Raw genomic sequence first — 15,611 nt, 5'->3', positions numbered from 1 at the left:
TAACTTCAGTTCCAAGAGAGCTGACATCTTCTGTCTTCTGTGGGCACCTACACACACATACATAAATACCCCCACACAGGCACACGTCTGTACACATACATTTTTAAAAACTAGGAGAGAGGGGACATTATGGAACACATTTTCATTTTTTGTTATAAAATAATGCAGTTACTTTAGATAGTTTAGAAAAAAAAACAGAAAGAAGAAAAAAGTTTAAAATGTTTTATTCTACAGTATACACTACTAATATAACTTATTTGCTCCAGTCTTTTTTTGTTTGTTTGTTTGTTTTGTTTTTCAAGACAGGGTTTCTCTGTGTAGCCCTGGCTGTCCTGGAACTCACTCTGTAGACCAGGCTAGCCTTGAACTCAGAAATCCACCTGCCTCTGCCTCCTGAGTGCTGGGATTAAAGGCGTGTGCCACCACGCCCAGCTTATTGGCTCCAGTCTTAAAGGAAACTGCTGTTTATGGAATACTGAGAAGTTGATGGGAACTGGAGACAAAACAACTACATATTAATAACTTCAAAACAGTGGGGGGGGGAGTTCTTTTCACAATGCCAATTTTAAAGAATCAGGATGGATTTGAGGCCTTTGAATTTATGCACTAAATATTTATTTTGAGCCTGATGTGCTTCATGTAGTCAGGGCTAAGTGATTAAGTCAATGGACTAGATCTATATTTATTTTCCTGGGTAAGAAGTCAATTAAGGCAGACATAGGCATTATTCCAGGCATTATGTACTGGAATTAAGACGTGGTTTTGCTGGATTGGAAGTATGGGCTTGGGATTCACATGGGCAGGAGTGCTAAGGGCGATAGGGCATTTATTGGCAGCTGCTGAGAGGCTCCCTGAAAGACTTAAATACAAGTCAGGTGCTGGGCAACAGGGGTGGAGACTATGAGCAGAAGAAAAGGAGAATTCTATAATACACACAAAAAATGAAGAAGCAACACAAACAAGGAAATCTAGACAAGTTGAACTGTAGGGGTTTACCTTGGGGCTCTTCAATGTTGCTTTGAAATGAAGTAAATGAGGAAAAAAATGACTAAAAAGCTAAGTGTTTGTGTTGGTGAAGAAGGAGTTCAACTGTTTCAAGATTCTAAGTAGCTTAGTAAAGAATCTTGCCTAGAATAAATTCCAAGTGTTAGGTCCTGGGGAAGGAGAGGGAAGGGAATAGATCTAAGAGGAAGGAGCTGAGAGAAAGCTCTTTTAGAGTAGGACATGTATATATAGGACCACAGATAATTACCAGTGATGTTCAGGAGGGACTTTGGTCTCAGCACATGAAGCAAGGTTCTCCTAAATTGTTTCCAGGGGAAGGGGAAAGTCCCATACCATGTAGCTGACAAATAGTCTATCATAGCTGTATCAGTGAGGGGACAGAGGCAGGAAACCAAGGAGGCAGTAATACTGGGGTCAGGGAGAATTCACAGTTCTGTTCTTGTCTTTCTTGGGCATCTTCTGTGGTGTGTCCCCTGTCCAGCAAGGAGATAGAATATGTAGTCTGCAGATCCAGAATAATTATGCCCAGTCTTGCTATTATTTTGCATTTTTCTTTTTCTGATTTAGATGTTGTGGGTAGGGGCAAGGTGGAAGGCTCCAGGCAAACCAGAGAGCATAGATATATATATATTTTTTAACCAAAAGTTGGTTATTCTTTGGTTAGGATCTAAATTTACACCTATGACTTGAGAAGATCTCTGATATAGTGTGGAGAGTTAACAATAAGATTTTAAGCAAAACCTAACCGAGCTTTTGTTTTTTTTTTTTTTTAAAGTGTGTGTGTTGTGCATTTTTGTTGTGTTAACCGAGCTTTTGTTTTTTTTAAGTGTGTGTGTTGTGCATTTGTGTTGTGTATGCGAGCACTCCTGTGTCCAAGGAGGCCAGAAGAAGTTGCTGGATCCCCTGGGGCTGAAGTTGCCCAACGTGGGTGCTGGGAACTGAACTCAGGTTCTCTGGGACAGAAGAAGGAAGCAGATCTCCTTTCCTCAGACACAGATCTAGTGAACTGGACCTAAGGCGGCTTGTTTTCTAGGACAGATTTCTGTTGTCATGTCTCTCAAGGAGGGTGTATTATAGATCATGATGGTTGTGCTGGTCTTTTTCCTTTCTCTTTCTTCAAGTGGGAATTGTTAGGGTAACAGTGATCCTGTTCACACCCACATCCTGACCTTTGTACACTGGACCCATTGTTGGTGGTAAAATAACCCACATGGAAATTGGCATGAAGCACAAGCTACATTTAGATGGCACCTGTAATAGTATATGTATATATGGCATTAAATAGAAGCAGGGAATTGTCTAGGGAAACCAAGGAAACAAATGGGAGGAGTCAGGGAGAAAGAGGAGGGCAGTGGTTATGGAGGTGAGATGCTCTACATGAAACATATATGGTCTGAAAATGTCCTTACGTAAAGTAATACTCCATCCAATGAATATACACAGTAGACATTTAAAAATTAAAAACATAACTAATTCATTAAAACCCTAAACAGTTATTTGCATTTTCACATGGCAGAAACTAATGTCCACTCTTAAGTCATTTGTCCAGGTTGAAAAGTAGCAAGAGGCAGATGTGGGGGGATTTGATGACCATGTTCTAGTTAGTCCAGTTCTAGAATTGTCAGGCTGCACTCAAATGTGCAAATGCTCCTGTATAGACATGCAGACATAAACAGGAAACACAATGGGGCAGAAGAGAGAACATTTGAGCTGTCTTTTTGGTTCCACAGACTTTTGTGTTCAATTTATGATAGCCTCATCTTCTCATCACATCCTAATTGTACACTGCCTGGAACACTTGAAAACTCCTGGGCCTGATTTCTCCTATTAGCTACCTAAGTCTAATCAGGTCAGAACTTTAGCCCCAGGGGATCAGACAACTTCTAGTCTCCTTGGACACAGGAGTGCTTGCACACACAACACACATGCGAACCATACACCACACACACACACACACACACACACACACTCAGCACCACCACCACCAAAAGCCTTTTCACTGTGTCCAGGAATAAGGTTCGAGCTACGTTATGATCTTCAGAGTGAAGTTCATGGAGTCTATGTGCACATGTGGCAGACTTGATTTTATGATGTGATTCTTAGACCAGTTTATCACTCTATTCAATTGATTTCAGTGCCCAATTGTCTTAGAGGTTTTGAGGTCAGCCGAGTAAAGAGAGACCGCAATGAAGATTAGAATATGAATTTGTCTATATGATGTGAGTGAAGCAAAATGCCTGCCTGGGCTTAAGCTTTGCCCAGTCCTGTCCTTCACATCTATGTGAAGGGATGATTAATAATTAGTGGGTGTGGTGGTTTGAATGAGAATGATCCACATAGGCTCATAGATTTGAATTCCCAGTTGGTGGAATATTTAGGAAGATTGGGAGTTGTGGCATGTTGGAGGAAGTGTGTCACAGAGGGTGAGTTTTAAGGTTTCAAAACGTCCATTCCAGTCTCCCAGTCTCTGTCTCTGTCTCTCTCTGTCTCTCTCTCTCTGTCTCTGTCTGTCTCTGTCTCTCTCTCACACACCCACACACACCCACACACCCACACCCACACCTCCTTCCTGTGGATCAGGATGTAAACTCTCAGTTACTGCTCCAGCACCATGCCTGACTGCTCTGCTGCCAGGCTTCCTGCCATTATGATCATGGACTAGCTGTCTGAAATGATAAACAGGCCCCCAATTAAATGATTTCTTCTATAAGAGTTGCCTTGGTTATGGTGTTTCTTCACAGCAGTAGAACAGTAAGACAATGGGGCGGGGTGTCAGAGTCTATAGGCAGGAGCTATATTCGTTACTTTTTTATTGCTGTGTTAGTACAACAAAAAGCAATTTATGGAAAAAAGTTTACTTGGTTTATAGTTGCAGAGGGTTAGAGTCCATGATGGGGGCATGGCAGCAGGTGGCTGGAGCAGAAAGCTGACTTGTCACATTATTATATATGAATGAGGAGTAGGTTTTATATGCAACTGGAAGAGACTGGCCAAAAATATCTCCAAGGGAGGGGTTCTGTGTAGGGGAGCAGTCCTAGGTGGCAGTAATCTGGGAGGAGGAAGCTGTGGTTGATACTGTCTACGTAGCCTGTTAATTTCAGTATTCAGAGCAGGGGAGAGCCTTAGCATTCCTTTGAGTCTGACTCAGGGAAGACTTTGACATTCTTACGGGTCAGAGTCATTAGGGTCCTTGACATGGCCATACTCATGTCCATAGTACACATTCACTCAGGCCTTCATTTTCTCCCCCACAGTCCCCAAATTGCTCCTAACAGGGAACCAAGTTTTTAAATGCCTGAACTATGGGGGACATTTCTCATTGAAACCACCATAGAAGGTTTGAGGAGAATAAGAACACAGGGTGGGGTGGGGTGGAGTGGCAGGCAGTGATGATCATGGGAAATTGCTGGAAAGGGCAGTGCCTCTCTTGGAGCACGACTTCTAAATGGACTCATGGCTAAGGGTGTTAGAAGGACTGTAGGCAGCAGATGTGAAAGAGGCTATTCCATAGAGAATTTCTGTGACACAGACACATCCGTGTAGGTGCCTGTGTAAGAAAATATGTACTAGAAGTAGATGGTGGTGTTTTTCTCCCTTTTTGTGAAGCACAGATTGACCTCAGTATGATGCAAATTCCAAAGAAGGGATGGTGTCCTTCATTGGAGGCTGTGACTATGGGGTAGAGCCAACTCAAGTGGCCGATAGCAGATGGACTTGTTTACAGCTTACAGGTTTGGGGATTCTCTCTGATGCACACAGCTAAAGAGGAGGGAGGGTGGCTCATATTCCATAGGGTACCTATGACCTAGTACGATGCAGGAAGGGCTTGTTATTTTGTGTAGTGATATAGTAACATCGTTTCAGACTAGCTTTTAGAGTATCTGTGCGTGTGTGCCTATGTGTTTGTGTGTTCACGTTTGCACATGTGCATGAGTACATATATGTGTATGGAAGTCAGAGGTCAACTTTAGGTTTCATTCCTCAGGCACTATCCATCTCTTTCACACCTCTCACTGATCTGGAACTCATCAAGTAGCCTAGACTATTTGGCCAATGAGCTCCTAGGATCTGATCGCCTCTGCTTTCCCAGCTCTGGGATTACAAACACACACCATCATACCAAGGTAGGTTTTTTTTTTTTTCCTTTAACCTTTAACCTTTTTTTTTTTTCCATCTTTAACTTGAGTTCTAGAGCTTGAACTCAATTCTTTGTGCTTTCAAGGTAAGTACTTTACTGTCTGAGTTATCTTCCCAATCTACAACTTTCATTTTTGAGATGGTTTCACGTAGTCCAGGCTGACCTCAAATTCAGTACATCAAGGATGCTTTGAAGTTCATTTTGTTGTTGTTGTTGTGATCGACAAGGTCTCATGTAGACCAGACAAGCCTCAGACTTGTTACATAGCTGAGGATGACTTTGAACTTTTCACCCTACCTTCCAAGTACCAGGTTAGGTCTATGAGCCAGTATTGTCCAGAACATTTTTAAATCTCAGATAAGAATAAGTATGACTCTTCAGGACAGCTCTCGACATTAAGCAATGAATGAATATATAAAAAGTATATTTCATAAGCTGTGTTTAAGAAAGACCAGTTTTCTTTCTGTAGCTTCACAAGGTATTCCAAGAAAACTTAAAAACCTTATCTTCTGGGACCCACAAAAGCTGGGATGTTTAGGTGACAACTGGGTTTGTCCTCTGAGAAAAACCTATATATTTCATTCTTTTACACATATGTATCTGTGTGTATGTATGTGCATGTGTGAGTATGTGTTGTGTGTGTGTGTGAGAGAGAGAGAGAGAGAGAGACAGAAAGAGAGAGAGAGAGAGAGAGAGAGAGAGAGAGAGAGAGAGAGAGAGAGAGAGAGAGAGAGAGAGAGAGAGAGAGAGAATTGTGGCTAGGCTGGCTCTCCAGCAAGCCTTGGGTCCTCCTGTCTCTGCCACTCCTCTTCCCAGTTCTTCGGTTACAGAGGCAAGATGCACAGGAGTTTTCCATGGATGCTGTGTATCCAAACCTCAGGTCCTCACACTAGCACAGCAAGTACTTTCCCCACTGAGCCATCTCCTCAGCTCATCATTTTCTTATATTCTTTCTATTAATTGTACAGGTTTCCTTTTGCAATTCTGTGGGACAATACAAAACACACATCATTGATATGGAGTCATTTCATATTTATTTTACTGGATTTTATCACTTAACTTGTTTCATAAATAATTAGAAGAGGAAATAGGGACTGTGTTTTATAAAGAGACAGTCACGCCTCTCCTGTAAAATGAGGCTGAATCTCCAGGCCACTTGAGTGCCTCTGGAGACCTCAGCCCTTTTGTATTACTGGTCTTTTGTATCCCGCAGCGTCTATGCTGCTTGTTTGTTCCATGGATTACTGCTTTTTGCTCAGAATTACTTAGGGTGGAGGGAGAGAGGGAGAGGGAAAATGGAGAAGAGGGAGGGGAGGAGGAGGGAAGAGAGCTGCTATTGTTGGCTTCTGAATAACCTGTAATTATTATAATGACACTCTGCTAGATATGCTCACACTGTACATGATTACAAAGTCTTTTTTACATACATTTAAAAGTTTAATCCTTGTAACTAGCCCATAAAATGAACAAGAAGAAAAGGATCTATCAGGAACAGGTTTGCGTTGATTAATGTTTTAGAGTAGATAACTGGGAAGAAAATGAGACTGGGGATGGGGGAGGGTAGGATGCCAACTAGGCAGTGGAGTCCTGTCTTTTGTTTGCTTAGGATTCCAAAGGCAGGCAATGTAGTTAGAGGAAGCCCTTGCTTTTGTTTTAGGAGTCCCACATGAAGACCCAGCTGCACATCTGTTACATATGTGCAGAGGGCGAAGGTCCATCCCATGCATGCTCTCTGGTTGGCAGTTGAGATTTTGTAGGGTGTGTGTGTGTGTGTATGTGTGTGTGTGATGTCCTTGACTCCCCCTAGCTCCTTCAATCCCTCTGTTCTCTCTTCTACAGGATTCCTCAAGTTCTATCTAATGTTTCCCTGTGGGTCTCTGCATCAGTTGCTGGGTGAAGTCTCTGTGGTGACAGTTATGTTAGACTCCTATATGCAAGTATAGCAGAATATCATTAATAGTGTCAGAGGTGGGCTCCCTCTCATGGTATGTGTCTCAAGCTGGGCCAATCATTGATTGGCCCTTCTCGTACATTTTGTTCCATCTTTTACCCCTGTATATCTTGTAGGCAGGACAAATTGTGGGTCTAAGGTACTGTGGCTGGGTTGGTATCCCAATCCCTTCATTGGGAGTCTTGACTGTTTACAGGAGGTGGCTGGTTCAGGCTCTACAGCCTTCCTTACTAGGAATCTTAGCTAGGGTCATGTTTATAGATTCCTGGGAGTTTCCATTGTTTCAAGCTCATCCCAGAGATGTCCTCCCCCACCCTCAATCCAGTCCTCTTTCCTAGCACTTTCACCCTCCATCCCTTCCACCTCATCTCTCCTGTCCCCATTCTCACCCCATCTCCAACCTAGTCCCCTCCTTCCATCTACCCACCATGTCTAATCTATCTCTCGTTCTCAGTAAGATTTAAGTGTCCCCCTTTGGGCTTTCCTTGTTATTTAGCTTCTTTTGGTCTATGCATTATAGCATGGTTATCCCATACTTTATGAATAATATCCACTTATAAGCGAGTATATTCCATGTTGGTCTTTCTGGGTCTGTATTGCATCACTCAGGATGATCTTTTCTAGTTCCATCAGTTTGCCTGCAAATTTCATGATATCACTGTTTTTAATGGCTGAGTAATAATCCACTGTATAACTGTACCACATTTTCTTTACCCATTCTTCAGTTGAGGGATATCTAGGTTGTTTCTAGTTTCTGGCTATTACAATGAAAGCTGCTATGAATATAGTTGAGCACGTGCCCTTGTAGTATGGTGGAACATCTTTTGTGTATATGCCCAGGAGTAGTATAGCTGGTTTCTGAGGTAGATTTATTCCAATTTCCTGAGAAACCACCAAATTGATTTCCAGAGTGGTTGCACAAGTTTGCACTCCCATCAGCAATGGAGGAGAGTTCCACTTGCTCCACCTCCTCGCCAGCATGAGCTGTTGCTTGAGTTTTTGGTCTTAGCCATTTGACCAGTGTAACATGGAATCTCACAGTTGATTTGATTTGCATTTCCCTGATGACTCAGGATGTTGAACATTTCTTTAAGTGCTTCTTGGCCCGCTTGAGATTCCTCTGTTTAGCTCTGTACCCATTTTAAAATTAGGTTATCTGGTTTGTTGGTGTCTTATTTCTTGAGTTCTTTATATATTTTGGATATTAGCCCTCTGTCAGATATAGGGTTGGTGAAGATGTTTTCCTACTCTGTAGGGTGCCATTTTATCCTAGTTTTGATGTCCTTAGCCTTGCAAAAGCTTTTCAGTTTCATAAGGTCCTATTTATTCATTGTTGATCTTAGAGCCTAAGCTGTTGGTGTTCTGTTCAGGAAGTTGTCTCCTGCACCAATACATTCAAGGATATTCCCCATTTTCTGTTCTGTTAGTGCACCTGGTTTAATGTTGACATCTTTGATCCACTTGGACTTGAGTTTTGTGCAGGGTGATTGATATGGATCAATTTGCATTCTTCTATATGCAGATATCCAGTTAGACCAGTACCATTTGTTGAAGATGCTATCCCTTTTCCATGGTATAGTTTTGGCTTCCTCATAAAAAATTAAGTGTCCATAGGTGTGTAGATTCTGGGACTTCAATTTGATTCCACTGATCAACCTGTCTGCTTTTATGCCTTACAATACAATTTTTATTACCATTGCTCTATAGTATAGCTTGAAATCAGGGATAATGATACCTCCAGCCTTTCTTTTATTGTACAGGATTGTTTTAGCTGTCCTAGCTTTTTTGTTTTGTTTTTTGTTTTTTTTTTTTCATATGAAGTTGAATATTGCTCTTTCAAGGTCTGTAAAGAATTGTGTAGGAATTTTGATAGGGATTGTATTGGATCTGTAGAGTACTTTTGGTAGAATGACCATTTTTACTATGTTAAACCTACCAATCCATGAGCATGGGAAATTTTCCATCTTCTGAGATCTTCTTCAATTTCTTTCTTCAAAGACTTGAAGTTATTCTCATACAGGTCTTTCACTTGCTTGGTTAAATATACCAAGATATTTTATATTATTTGTGACTATTGTGAAGGGTATTGTTTCCCTAATTTCTTTTTCCAGCTCTTTTATTTTTACATAGGGGTGCTATTGATTTTTTTCGAGTTAATTTTTGTATCCAACCACTTTGCTGAAGATGTTTATCAGCTGTAGAAGTCTCCTGGTAGGGTTTTTGGGCTCACTTATGTATACTGTTATATCATCAATGAATATCAATACGTTGAGTGTTTCCCTTCCAATTTGTATCCCCTAAATAAATAAATACCCAATAAACAGTGATTAGTTTTGTGAGCTTGACACAATGCAGAGTAGAAAATGTCCAACTGAGAGCTGACTTATTTTAGATTTTAAACTTTTGAAACTTAATGAAATTTTAACAATTTTATACACACATAGAATGTTCTCTGATAAAATTCCTCCACTCCATTAGTTTCTCCTATTCCATTCTCTCTCTCACCAAATCACCCTCCTACTTTCATGTCCTTTCCTGGTATGTAACCTACTGCATTTATTTAGGGCTGTCTGTATGCTTCAGTAAGGTCAATGAACCAGTGTCTCCACTGATGAATATGACTCTCCCTCCCCTGCAACCTTTAACCAAAGGGGTGGGGCCTTATGAACCTCTTTTTCTCCATGATGCAATGTTAATGGGCCCAGATGGTACCTTGTGCCTTGTATAGATAAATATTGTGTAGATCTTGTGCAGGTAGGCACTGCTGCTGTGAGAATTGACATTTTAATGGCATTGTTGGTGACCCAGAGTGTTTGGAAGGCTAAGACTTCTTCTTCTTCTTCTTCTTCTTCTTCTTCTTCTTCTTCTTCTTCTTCTTCTTCTTCTTCTTCTTCTTCTTCTTCTTCTTCTTCTCTCTCTCTCTCTCTCTCTCTCTCTCTCTCTGTGTGTGTGTGTGTGTGTGTGTGTGTGTGTGTGTGTGTGTGTGTGAGAGAGAGAGAGAGAGAGAGAGAGAGAGAGAGAGAGAGAGAGAGAGAGAGAGAGATTTGAGAGATTTGAGAGCAGGATGTGTGTCTCATTGTGTATCCTAGACCTATGTGGCCCATGTTGATCTCAAATTGGCAGTAATCATCCTGCCTGGGACTGCTGGCATATGCTTTTATATTTACTACAGGATAGTTATTTATTTAATGAACATAATGAACATATGTTTCAGGGTATATACTGCCACAAGCATGTGGAAATTGGAAGATAAGTTGTGGGAGTTGGCTTCCTCCTTCCATCAATGTGGGTCCTGAGGATTGAACTCAGGTTAGCAGTTCTGGTGCAGGGTTTCTTTACTCTCTAGGTCATCAAAGCAGTCCAGCTGTTTGCTTTTTAAGAAAATCACATCTTCACACTAATTTATTCTATTTATTATAGAATATTATTGTATTTCCATCAATAGTGGAAGGATAATATTGAAATAGTTTGGTGGCAGTTTAATCCAGATTTTTCAAAGTAATCCTCAGGCAACAGTGAACTATCAAGAACTTGCCACATAATGGCAGGAGCCTCTACAGTGTTAGGTTGTTGGACTTCAAAAAACTGAAGTTGCTCAAGCCTATTATATATGACCTGAGGCTAGTTCTTCTGTGTGTGCGGTTCCTCCACTTCCAACACATTTGTCTTAAAAGAGGCTAAAGGTTCTTTCGGGGATTGTTGTGAGGCTAGAAATTCCCTGAAAAGTATAAACAAGTCCATAAATATAAGGTGATGTAATTACTACCATCGCTCATGTTTAAGGAAATGAAACCAACAAGCAAATATTCAGTGACACAACTTTGAGAGGCTCAAGTCAGAAATTAATGAGGTGTAGTCAATAAGGAGACGCAGATTGCTTTTTGATAATGATTCTTTCCAAATGGCTTTGGTATGAGATGCTTATGGGTGATAAATGGGAGCTATGCAAATGTGATACATACGCACACATTTCTTTGAAGATTCATAGCTTGCCTGGCTGGCAAGCTATAAACTACTAAGAGCTCCATTCAAACCTGTGCAGTTCTTCTTTGCCTGTTTCAGACTTAGAAGACGTATTAAGTCAGAGTGAGCCTCAAGCAAGTCTGTGAAGAAGATGTGGAGCTGACTGCATCTGTCAGAGGCCTGTGCCGGAGTTCTAACTATGTAGAAGGAAGGGCTTACCTGAGCATGGCCAGGTGGCTATCTAGGCAGGGTCTTTTATGGACCCTCTCTTTGGTGAATTTGTCACAACCTGTGTTCTGGACATTGTAGAATATGAGATCTAAATTTTGTCTGGACTGGATGCCCCTTATTCTAGTTATTACCAGAAGTTTAAATCCCTTCCTCCCTCTTCTTCTCTGTGTGTGTGTGGGGTGGGGGCAGCGGGGGAAGGTCAACCTTTGTTGTCATTTCTCAGATGCCATCCACTTTATGTTTTTTGAGGCAGGATTTCTTTCTGGCCTGGAGCTCACCAATCAGGTTAGGCTAGCTGGCCAGTGAGTGTCAGGAGACTACCTGTCTCTGACTCTCCTGCTCTGGGATTACAAGTGTGTGCCACTATATTTGGCTTTTTTACATGGGTTCTGGGGGATCAAACTCAGATCTCCACACTTATACAGCACATCCTTTATAATTGAGCTATCTCCCCAGCCTCTCATTTTAAATAAGAAACAATTATCCAATAGCGGGGTACTGGTGGTGGGATACTCTGGAAGCAGAGGCAGGTGAACCTCTAAGTTTGAGACCAGCTTGGTCTACACAGAGTGTTCCAGGATGGCCAGGGCTATACAGAGAAATCCTGTCTTGAAGGAAGAGGAGGAGAAAGAAGAGGATTAGGAGGAAGAGGAAGGAGCAGGAGAAGGAAGAAAGAGGAGGAAAAGAAAGAGGAAGAGGAACAACAACAACACAGTTATTCAAAATTTCGATCTTTTGATTGATATATGAGAAGGTGGATTAGGATCAGAAAACTCCTTGCTAGGCTGGAGATCTGAACCAGCATCATTGGTCATCTCACTGGGAGGCTAATGAGCTTATTGGTTAAGAGGTTTTTGGGTATAAGCAGGGAACAAAGTTATCTGCTGACTCACGTATTCAGGAAGGAATTCAGTAGAATTTCTTGAGCAACTCATAGATATGATTGGCAGGCTGGAGATCCAGGCTTAGAAAGCAGTGGGAACCAAGGAGCTATGAATGCCAGGGCATGCAATAGCCGGAAGTGTGGGCCTCTCCTTTCTAGTGACTCTGACTGGGCTTCTTTAGCTCGTTTATCACACAGAGAGGTAAAACAATTCTTGGTGTCTAAGCCATTGCTCTAGTTTCCTGTGGACGCTCCCTAGTTCTCTTACTCTTTTTTTAATCCCTTTAAAGAAATCATCTTCCCAGAGATTACTAACGCTCCCTAAAGACCTTCACACCTCTTCTCAAAACTTGAATTCTGACTCTCCAGGAATCTATTGGCTACAAAAAGCAGGCACTACAATATGGGGACTTACACCCCACTTAAGGATAAGATAGGAAGGAAATTGCCATTACAAAAGTTGTTCTTTTCTAGTTCCTAAAACAGAACAGTGGCCATCATCTAGGATATTAGTTGACTTCAAAAAAAAAAACTACTTGAAAAATGCATAGTAGTAAGAAGATGCTTTTGGGATGGAGTCTCATGTATTCCAGGGTACCCTTGATTTTGCTATTAAGCCAATAGTAACCCCTAACTTTAAAATAATTAATTATTTTAATGAGAGTATTATTATTGTTGTTGTTGTATGTATGTGTACATGCTATGGTGTGCCTCAGAGGACAACTTTATGGAGTAATTTCTCCCTTTGTGTTTACATGGGCTTTAGGGGTCTGTACTCACCGAGTCATCTTGATGGCCTGACCTTCAGTTTGTGATCTTTCTGTTTGCATTTCCTGAGTGCTGGGATTACAAGTGATGGTCACCATTCCTAGTTTAAAAGGTGCTGGGGATCAAACCTAGGGCTGTACACATATTAGGCAAGTGTTCTTTCTATCAAGTGAACTGCAGCCCTGACCTCATTGCTAATATGTCTCCCATTTGTATGTGCAATATCCCAGTAGTAGCAGATGATGGATGGAACCACAGTGAGGTTGTTCTTCTCTCAAATTCAGTGTTCTTCCTGCCTCTCTGATTATGGAGGAAGGGGATGTGGGGGAAGGTTTAGTTCAATCTCCTTTTTCCTTTATAGCCTATTCCATCTATAGCAGAAAAGACTCCGGTTCTCACAGATGGGCTAGCTTTCAATCAGTTACAGACACCTTTTGTGGTACAAGAGCAATTCCTCACCTCTAAGGGAACTCAGAATGTTTTGATGTTACAGATAAATCCCAGCTGCTTATCAATCGGCTCACCTCGAAACGCTGCAAAAAAAGCATTTAATACTGTGGACCTGAAAGCTAAAGGGAAAGGGAGAGAATAAAGAAAAAAAAAAAGAAGACAGAGAGGAAAGAGGAAGGAGAATTTCTATCTGGGGAATAAACATTTGTTTTCATAGCTTTCAAATGTGACACTCTGGGTAGGGTAAAATGTCTGACGTTTCTTGGTGTAATTATGGGCACTAGAATGGTAGATATTTTATACCTGTCAATAAAGTCAGGCCACAGCTATTTACTTTTCTGGTGAATAAAGGGATGGAAAATATATTCATTTTATTCTGTTAGTGAGGCCTTATTCCAAAGGGATATGCACTGGGGAAAGAAAGGAAGTGGGTTATTTTTTTTTTAAACCTGAGGCAATATAAAGAGAAATGTGTTTTGGGCTTTCTTTTTTTTATATATTACAATGATTTTTTTCTTTTGGCATTTTTCATCTGTGTATGTTATGCATGTGTATATAGACATTTTTGGCATGAATATGAACACACACGTTTGAGTGTATGTAAGCATGTGTGTGGGAGTATATATGGAAGCCTGAGGATGCTGTTATAAATCACCCCTCACTGCTCTTCCTCCTCATGCATTAAGGCAGAGTCTCCCAATCAAACCTAGAACTCATCAACAAATCTACTCTTCCCAACCAGTGTGCTAAGGGGGTCTCCTGTGTCCAAGGTAGAATTGCAAGAAGGCCACCATGCCCATCTGGGGTTTTATGTCCATTTCTGGGGTTCTGAAGTCTGGTCCTGATGCTGCATGACAAGTGTTTAAAACGAGAATCATCTCCCCAGTCTACAATGCTCTTCTTTAGTGTCTCCATTGAGTAATCCAAGGTCAGTGGCTTTGACTTCACTATGGCCATCTGGCTGTATTTGGAAGGTAAAAGTATAGTGTGAGCCTATAGGAGACTGGGGATGGAGGAGAAAGGAAGATGACCTTGAACTTCTGATGCTCCTGTCTGGCCCTTTATCCCCCTCAGATGTGAGGATGATATGTGTAGGGAGGAACAAGCCCACGTGTGTTTGTGTGTTGTGAATGCTCTCTGATATTTTACACAAATGGGATAAAACCCAATGAATTAATCAGAAAATATTTCAGTGAGTGCTATTTAGAGAGCAATGGGGTTGGAGATGTTAAAATGTGAATATGTACAAAATTATACCAAAAATATCATCTGTGATGTATGATAAAGGATGAATAGAACTCTGAGAAAGGGGAGTGATGGAGCTCTGTTGGTAGAGTGACTAACATTCACAAAGCCCTGGGTACAGTCCCCAGCACCACATAAAAGGAGCATGGTAATGTATACCTATAATTCCAGCACTTGGGAAGGTGGAGGTAGGATGCTCAGAAGTTCAAAGTTACCCTCTGCTACTTATTAAGTTCCAGACTAGCCTGGGCTACATGAAACCCTGTTTCAAACAAATAAACAAAACAAGAGACTCCTAAGACTCAGTAAAGGTGCCTTGAGTGAGGGTTAGACCTTGATCAGATATTGAAGGATTGAGATAAAACCAAAAGCAGGTGAAAGGCCAGAGATTTGATCCTACTCCCAAGCTAGCAAGTCAGCCTGCCTTGGTTTTGTGGATACTGGCAAATTAATAGAAGACCTATGAATCAGAGACTGTATGGCTCACATTGAACATAAGAAAAACTGGCTGTATCCTCTTTCATTTTTCTTTTCTCTCTTCCTGTACACACACACACACACACACACACACACACACACACACACACACACACAAACTCATGTATCATGGCACACATGTAGACATCAGAAAACAACTTCATGATGTCAAATTTTTCTCCTCCCACCTTTGTGGGTGCTCGGAATTGAATGCTGGTTGTCAGGCTTGTGTGGCAAGTATCTTTACTTGTTGAGCTACCATACACATAAAGTAAATAAATAAATCTTAAAAACTAACAAAAAATCCATCATGGCACAGCTGTGTGGCATCACACAAGCATGCTGAACTGAGCAGGCAGCTGAAAGCTCATATCCTCTATTATAAGCACAAAGCAGAGAGAGTGAACTGGAAGTAGTGTGGTACTTTAAACTCTCAAAATCCACCCCCTATACTTCCTGCAGTAATAGCACCTTCTAATCTTCTCCGAAGAGCACAACCA

This window comes from Mus caroli, unplaced genomic scaffold (assembly GCF_978045245.1).
Source record: "Mus caroli unplaced genomic scaffold, Mus_caroli_1 scaffold_5, whole genome shotgun sequence".
NCBI classification, from domain to species: Eukaryota; Metazoa; Chordata; class Mammalia; order Rodentia; family Muridae; genus Mus; species Mus caroli.
This window is presented reverse-complemented; position numbering follows the sequence as displayed.